Source organism: Staurois parvus, unplaced genomic scaffold (assembly GCF_062004578.1).
Source record: "Staurois parvus isolate SC_StPar_1 unplaced genomic scaffold, SC_StPar_1.0 ptg002610l, whole genome shotgun sequence".
Classification (NCBI taxonomy): Eukaryota; Metazoa; Chordata; class Amphibia; order Anura; family Ranidae; genus Staurois; species Staurois parvus.
In genome coordinates this window covers 29,646-38,146 of record NW_028320406.1, presented here as the reverse complement: position 1 = coordinate 38,146, position 8,501 = coordinate 29,646, and the positions used below count along the sequence as shown (strand labels likewise).

At 48.6% G+C, this 8,501-nt stretch overlaps 1 pseudogene; it reads right to left on the bottom strand.

Annotated features, from left to right (window-relative positions):
- Nucleotides 1–7,863: 7,863 nt before the first annotated feature.
- On the bottom strand, nt 7,864–7,996 carry LOC149430595 (U2 spliceosomal RNA; annotated as a pseudogene).
- Nucleotides 7,997–8,501: the final 505 nt, after the last annotated feature.

Below are 8,501 nucleotides of genomic sequence, written 5' to 3'. Positions count from 1 at the left end.
ACCGAGAATGACACCCGGCATCCGGGACAGGAGAAGTGGGACTGTGCAGAGTCCATACATACAGAATAAGGACATATACCGAGAATGACACCCGGCATCCGGGACAGGAGAAGTGGGACTGTGCGGAGTCCATACATACAGAATAAGAGGAGATACCGAGAATGACACCCGGCATCCGGGACAGGAGAAGTGGGACTGTGCAGAGTCCAGGGGCGGACTGACCATTTGGAAACTCGGCACTGCCGAGTCAGTAGGGGGCCCCATGAGATGCCCCTGGTACCTTTTTCATAGGCTTTTTGGAGTTATGGCAAGGACACGGGGGCCCCATGATCCCCTATTGCCCGGGGGCCCCATGAGTTGTCAGTCCTCCCCTAGCAGAGTCCATACATACAGACAGATACTGAGAATCACTCCCGGCATACATAGAGAGCTCAGTGAATGCAGCCTGGTATCTCAGTGCGGGTTCCTTTAATTCCCCCCCCATTAGAAGGAATGAAATGAAGCATTGTAGGATGACATCACAGGCACACCATGTTAATGTTCCCTCTGTTCTGGATTAGACAGATTCAATTATGTCTCAGCGAGGAGTCCAGACATCAGACATAACTCTTACACTATGGACACTGACAGAGAAAAAGAAAAACAACAAAGAAAGAAACACTAAAAACACATCGATAACTGACATCAATGGAGAAAAAAACTGACATAAGCATCTAATAGATCCAACATAAATATAAATTAGCTCCGGGGGCGGCTGGGGGCTGCTGGGGGCGGCTGGGGGCTGCTGGGGGCGGCCGCACCCGGAGCTAATTACATTGTAACAATATTCAAGACACGGATAGACTGGAACATGTTGTTTTAGCTGATAATGATAATTGTTACATTTCCAGGATCCTCCACATACAGACACAGGACACCCAGATATCTACGTGCATTTCTGATACACCCCACATTCAACATAGATGGGTGTTATATTTCATATTACCCGTCGATTTTAAACCTGATGATGGAGTCCTTTGAAACGCGTTGCTTAGTCCAATATTTTTGTATATTTTTTTAAACCCTTACAATGGAGCCCTTCAAAATGCATTGGATTTGTCTATAATCTCTATATACAGTATCTCCCAGAAGTGAGTCCACCCCTCCCCCGGACTGTATACAATGTGTATATATATATATATATATATATATATATATATATATATATATACAGTCAGGTCCATAAATATTGGGACATCAACACAATTCTAACATTCTTGGCTCTATACACCACAATGGATTTAAAATGAAATGAACAAGATGTACTTTAACTGCAGACTGTCAGCTTTAATTTGAGGGTATTTACATCCAAATCAGGTGAACGGTGTAGGAATTACAGCAGTTTGCATATGTGCCTCCCACTTGTTAAGGGACCAAAAGTAATGGGACAATTGGCTTCTCAGCTGTTCCATGGCCAGATGTGTGTTATTCCCTCATTATCCCAATTACAATGAGCAGATAAAAGGTCCAGAGTTCATTTCAAGTGTGCTATTTGCATTTGGAATCTGTTGCTGTCAACTCTCAAGATGACATCCAAAGAGCTGTCACTATCAGTGAAGCCATCATTAGGCTGAAAAAACAAAACAAACCCATCAGAGAGATAGCAAAAACACTAGGCGTGGCCAAAACAACTGTTTGGAACATTCTTAAAAAGAAGGAACGCACCGGTGAGCTCAGCAACACCAAAAGATCCGGAAGACCACGGAAAACAACTGTGGTGGATGACCGAAGAATTCTTTCCCTGGTGAAGAAAACACCCTTCACAACAGTTGGCCAGATCAAGAACACTCTCCAGGAGGTAGGTGTATGTGTGTCAAAGTCACCAATCAAGAGAAGACTTCACCAGAGTGAATACAGAGGGTTCACCACAAGATGGAAACCATTGGTGAGCCTCAAACACAGGAAGGCCAGATTAGAGTTTGCCAAACGACATGTAAAAAAGCCTTCACAGTTCTGGAACAACATCCTATGGACAGATGAGACCGACATCAACTTGTACCAGAGTGATGGGAAGAGAAGAGTATGGAGAAGGAACTGCTCATGATCCTAAGCATACCACCTCATCAGTGATCATGGTGGTGGTAGTGTCATGGCGTGGGCATGTATGGCTGCCAATGGAACTGCTTCTCTTGTATTTATTGATGATGTGACTGCTGACAAAAGCAGCCGGATGAATTGTGAAGTGTTTCGGGAATATTATCGGCTCATATTCAGCCAAATGCTTCACAACTCATTGGACGCTTCACAGTGCAGATGGACAATGACCCAAAGCAGACTGCAAAAGACACCAAAGAGTTTTTTAAGGGAAAGAAGTGGAATGTTCTGCAATGGCCAAGTCAATCACCTGACCTGAATCCGATTGAGCATTTCACTTGCTGAAGACAAAACTGAAGGGAAAATGCCCCAAGAACAAGCAGGAACTGAAGACAGTTGCAGTAAAGGCCTGGCAGAGCATCACCAGGGATGAAACCCAGCGTCTGGTGATGTCTATGCGTTCCACACTTCAGGCTGTAATTGACTGCAAAGGATTTGCAACCAAGTATTAAAAAGTAAAAGTTTGATTTATGATTATTATTCTGTCCCATTACTTTTGGTCCCTTAACAAGTGGGAGGCACATATGCAAACTGTTGTAATTCCTACACCGTTCACCTGATTTGGATGTAAATACCCTCAAATTAAAGCTGACAGTCTGCAGTTAAAGCACATCTTGTTCATTTCATTTCAAATCCATTGTGGTGGTGTATAGAGCCAAAAATGTTAGAATTGTGTCGATGTCCCAATATTTATGGACTGTATATATATATAATATCTCCCAGAAGTGAGTCCACCCCTCCCCCGGACTGTATACAATATATATATATATAATTAGTATCTCCCGGAAGTGAGTCCCCCCTCCCCTGGACTGTATACAATGTATATATATATAATATCTCCCAGAAGTGAGTCCCCCCCTCCCCCGGCCTTTTCCTGACAATCCTCTCCAGGCTGCGGTCATCCCTGCTGCTTGTGCACCTTTTTCTTCCACACTTTTCCCTTCCACATAACTTTCTATTAATGTGCTTTGATACAGCACTTTGGGAACATCCAACTTCTTCTGCAATTACCTTTTGAGTCTTTCCCTCCTTATGGAGGGTGTCAGTGATGGTGTCAGGTCAGCAGTCTTTCCCATGATTGTGATTCCTACTGAACCAGACTGAGAGACCATTTAAAGGCTCAGGAACCCTTTGCAGGTGTTATGGCTGAATGAGCTGATTAGAGTGGGACACTTTGAGCCGAGATTATTCCACCTTTTCACAATATTCTCATTTTCTGAGATTGTGGATTTGGGGTTTTCATGAGCTGTAAGCCATAATCATCACAATGATGACAAATCACGGCTTGAACTATCTTGCTTTGCATGTAATGAGTCTATCTCATATATTAGTGTCACCTTTTAAGTTGCAGCACTGAAATAAATCAACTTTTGCACCATATTCTCATTTTTCGAGTTTCACCTGTATGTATAATTAGTATCTCCCAGAAGTGAGTCCACCCCTCACATTTGTGTCAATATTTGATTCTCTCTTTTCATGTGACAACACTGAAGAAATGACACTTTGCTACAATGTGACGTAGTCAGCGTACAGCTTGTATAACATGTAACTTTGCTGTCCCCTCAAAATAACTCAACACACCGCCATTAATGTCTACACCGCTGGCAACAAAAGTGAGTCCACCCCTAAGTGACAAGGTCCAAACTGGGCCCAAAGTGTCAATATTTTGTGTGGCCGCCATTATTTCCCAGCATTGCCTTCACCTTCTTGGGCATGGAGGTCACCAGAGCTTCACAGGTTGCCACCGGAGTCCTCTTCCACTCCTCCATGACGACATCACGGAGCTGGTGGATGTTAGAGACCTTGCGCTCCTCCACCTTCCGTTTGAGGATGCCCCACAGATGGTCAATAGGGTTCAGGTCTGGAGACATGCTTGGCCAGTCCATCACCTTTACCCTCAGCTTCTTTAGCAAGGCAGTGGTGGTCTTGGAGGTGTGTTTTGGGGTCGTCATGTTGGAATACTGCCCTGCGGCCCAGTCTCTGAAGGGAGGGGATCATGCTCTGCTTCAGTATGTCACAGTACATGTTGGCATTCATGGTTCCCTCAATGAACTGTAGCCCCCCCAGTGCCGGCAGCACTCATGCAGCCCCAGACCATGACACTCCCACCACCATGCGTCCCCAGACCATGACACTCCCACCACCATGCAGCCCCAGACCATGACACTCCCACCACCATGGGGCCCCAGACCATGACACTCCCACCACCATGCTTGACTTGACTTGGCAGTCCATCACCTTTACCCTCAGCTTCTTTAGCAAGGCAGTGGTGGTCTTGGAGGTGTGTTTGGGGTCGTTATCATGTTGGAATACTGCCCTGCGGCCCAGTCTCCTGAGGGAGGGGATCATGCTCTGCTTCAGTATGTCACAGTACATGTTGGCATTCATGGTTCCCTCAATGAACTGTAGCCCCCCAGTGCCGGCAGCACTCATGCGGCCCCAGACCATGACACTCCCACCACCATGCAGCCCCAGACCATGGCACTCCCACCACCATGGGGCCCCAGACCATGACACTCCCACCACCATGCAGCCCCAGACCATGACACTCCCACCACCATGCTTGACTTGACTTGGCCAGTTCATCACCTTTACCCTCAGCGTCTTTAGCAAGGCAGTGGTGGTCTTGGAGGTGTGTTTGGGGTCGTTATCATGTTGGAATACTGCCCTGCGGCCCAGTCTCCTGAGGGAGGGGATCATGCTCTGCTTCAGTATGTCACAGTACATGTTGGCATTCATGGTTCCCTCAATGAACTGTAGCCCCCCAGTGCCGGCAGCACTCATGCGGCCCCAGACCATGACACTCCCACCACCATGCAGCGACAGACCATGGCACTCCCACCACCATGGGGCCCCAGACCATGACACTCCCACCACCATGCAGCCCCAGACCATGACACTCCCACCACCATGCAGCCCCAGACCATGACACTCCCACCACCATGCTTGACTTGACTTGGCCAGTCCATCACCTTTACCCTCAGCGTCTTTAGCAAGGCAGTGGTGGTCTTGGAGGTGTGTTTGGGGTGGTTATCATGTTGTGGTGCCCCCCTGCAGTTCTCATGATATCACAGTGCCCAGGGCAGCCGTCTCTCCTGCCCACCCCTTGTCCTGGCCCTGGCCCTGGCACTGGTGTGTTGGTGCATTGCAGTTTTATTCCTCCTGAAGAGCACTCCCACCACAACGGCCACGATGCAGGCCTGCTGCAATGCAGTGCTCCTCAATGCCAAGGACGATTTATCAATACAAATCTGTAGCCCTTCCAATCTGCAGCCACAGATCAGGGTGTGGCAGAGTTCAAACGGCCAGCGAATCAGTTGATATCTAAGAGAATTTGAATGCTGACAAAAAGCCTCCAAGTGTCTGAATGGGAAGAAAAATAGATTTACAGCCACCAGCTGTCCATTACGAGCCGCAAAGGAAAATAATTTTTGTTGACTTGTTAAATGTGGTTCCTCTTTAATATCAAATGAACCTTGTCTGTTCCTCTTCTTTCCATGAAAAATACTGCTAGTTTGTGTGTGATGTGGAGTGTAATCTCCTCTGGTACAGAGACTGATGTGACTGTGGGGGAGGGGACATTAGAGTGTAAGCTCCTCTGGTACAGAGACTGATGTGACTGTGGGGGGAGGGGACATTAGAGTGTAAGCTCCTCTGGTGCAGAGACTGATGTGACTGTGGGGGAGGGGACATTAGAGTGTAAGCTCCTCTGGTACAGAGACTGATGTGACTGTGCGGGAGGGGACATTAGAGTGTAAGCTCCTCTGGTGCAGAGACTGATGTGACTGTGGGGGAGGGGACATTAGAGTGTAAGCTCCTCTGGTGCAGAGACTGATGTGACTGTGGAGGGACATTAGAGTGTAAGCTCCTCTGGTGCAGAGACTGATGTGACTGTGGTGGAGGGGACATTAGAGTGTAAGCTCCTCTGGTGCAGAGACTGATGTGACTGTGGAGGGACATTAGAGAGTAAGCTCCTCTGGTGCAGAGACTGATGTGACTCCGGGGGAGGGGACATTAGAGCGTAAGCTCCTCTGGTGCAGAGACTGATGTGACTGCAGGGGAGGGGACATTAGAGCGTAAGCTCCTCTGGTGCAGAGACTGATGGGACTGCGGGGGAGGGGACATTAGAGTGGAAGCTCCTCTGGTGCAGAGACTGATGGGACTGCAGGGGAGGGGACATTAGAGTGTAAGCTCCTCTGGTGCAGAGACTGATGTGACTGTGGGGGGAGGGGACATTAGAGTGTAAGCTCCTCTGGTACAGAGACTGATGTGACTGTGGGGGAGGGGACATTAGAGTGTAAGCTACTCTGGTACAGAGACTGATGTGACTGTGGGGGGAGGGGACATTAGAGTGTAAGCTCCTCTGGTGCAGAGACTGATGTGACTGTGGGGGAGGGGACATTAGAGTGTAAGCTCCTCTGGTGCAGAGACTGATGTGACTGTGGAGGGACATTAGAGCGTAAGCTCCTCTGGTGCAGAGACTGATGTGACTCCGGGGGAGGGGACATTAGAGTGTAAGCTCCTCTGGTGCAGAGACTGATGTGACTGTGGAGGGACATTAGAGCGTAAGCTCCTCTGGTGCAGAGACTGATGTGACTGTGGTGGAGGGGACATTAGAGTGTAAGCTCCTCTGGTGCAGAGACTGATGTGACTGTGGAGGGACATTAGAGCGTAAGCTCCTCTGGTGCAGAGACTGATGTGACTCCGGGGGAGGGGACATTAGAGCGTAAGCTCCTCTGGTGCAGAGACTGATGGGACTGCGGGGGAGGGGACATTAGAGTGTAAGCTCCTCTGGTGCAGAGACTGATGGGACTGCAGGGGAGGGGACATTAGAGCGTAAGCTCCTCTGGTGCAGAGACTGATGGGACCGCGGGGGAGGGGACATTAGCGTGCAAGCTCCTCTGGTGCAGAGACTGATGTGACTGTGGGGGAGGGGACATTAGAGTGTAAGCTCCTCTGGTGCAGAGACTGATGGGACAGCGGGGGAGGGGACATTAGAGTGCAAGCTCCTCTGGTACAGAGACTGATGGGACTGCGGGGGAGGGGACATTAGCGTGCAAGCTCCTCTGATGCAGAGACTGATGTGACTGGCTCAGTGTTCTCTGTACAGCGCCGCGGTATATGTCAGAGCTATATAAATGTATAATAATATTAGTGTGTGACTGTGGGGGAGGGGACATTAGAGTGTAAGCTCCTCTGGTACAGAGACTGATGTGACCACCTCAGCGTTGTCAGTACAGCACTGCGGCATATGTCAGCGCTATATAAATAAATAATATTTATAGTGTGTGATTGTGAAGGGGACATATGAGATTTCTAGCAGTTCATCAAGCCTAAAGTTCTTCCTCCATCCTCAGGCGTACATCCGTGTGGCAGTTTGAAAAAATATTGCACTTTGTGGGCAGCACATTAAACAAATATAAATCTGCCAATGATCCCTCTTGCTGCTCTGGCTCCCACCTGTCCCCTAGGTGGACCCCTCCTGACTCCTGGGCAGAGACCTCCTCTGTCTGCTGGGGAGGAGCACAGAACTATAGTCAGGTCTCTACTGAAAACCCAGAATTGGAGACTTCATCCCACCCAAGTCTCTACGAAGCCTCCAGACTTCAGGTCCCAAACTGGGTTTTACTAACCATATATTTTTTTTTTTTAAGTCCGCCGAAGTTCACTTAAAACCCGTAAGTGTACAAAAAACATGCAAGTGCAAAACACTGACACAAAAAAGCGCACTTAGGGTGCCAGCAGGGGTACTATACAGCCAGCCATCCTCACCAAAAGGCAAGAATGACGTCGGAGCGCCCTTCCTGGACACTGATAACAACAGATACTACACTTGATCCTAGCCAAAAGGCCAAGAAGCAAAGTCCCCCCATAGTCACACACTATTATTAATATACATTTATAGAGCTCTGACATATACCATAGCGCTGTACAGAGAACACTGAGCCAGTCACATGAGTCTCTGTACCAGAGGAGCTTACAGTCTAATGTCCCTTCCCCCACAGTCACATCAGTCTCTATACCAGAGGAGCTTACATTCAAACAGGGGCAGACTGACAACTCATGGGGCCCCCGGGCAATAGGGGATCATGGGGCCTCTGTGTCCTTGCCCAAACTAAAAAAAGCCTATGGAAAAGGTACTAGGGGCATCTCATGGGGCCCCCTACTGACCCCAGGCCCTTGGGCAGTGCCCAAGTTTCCAAATGGTCAGTCCGCCCCTGCACTCTAATGTCCCCTCCCCCACAGTCACATCAATCTCTGTAACAGAGGAGCTTACACTTTATGGTCCCCCCATAGTGGAGGCTGCCAGCTGGAGTGAGAGAGACTGAGAACGTCTGAACATCGGTTTGGGTGTAAGTGGAGAAGGG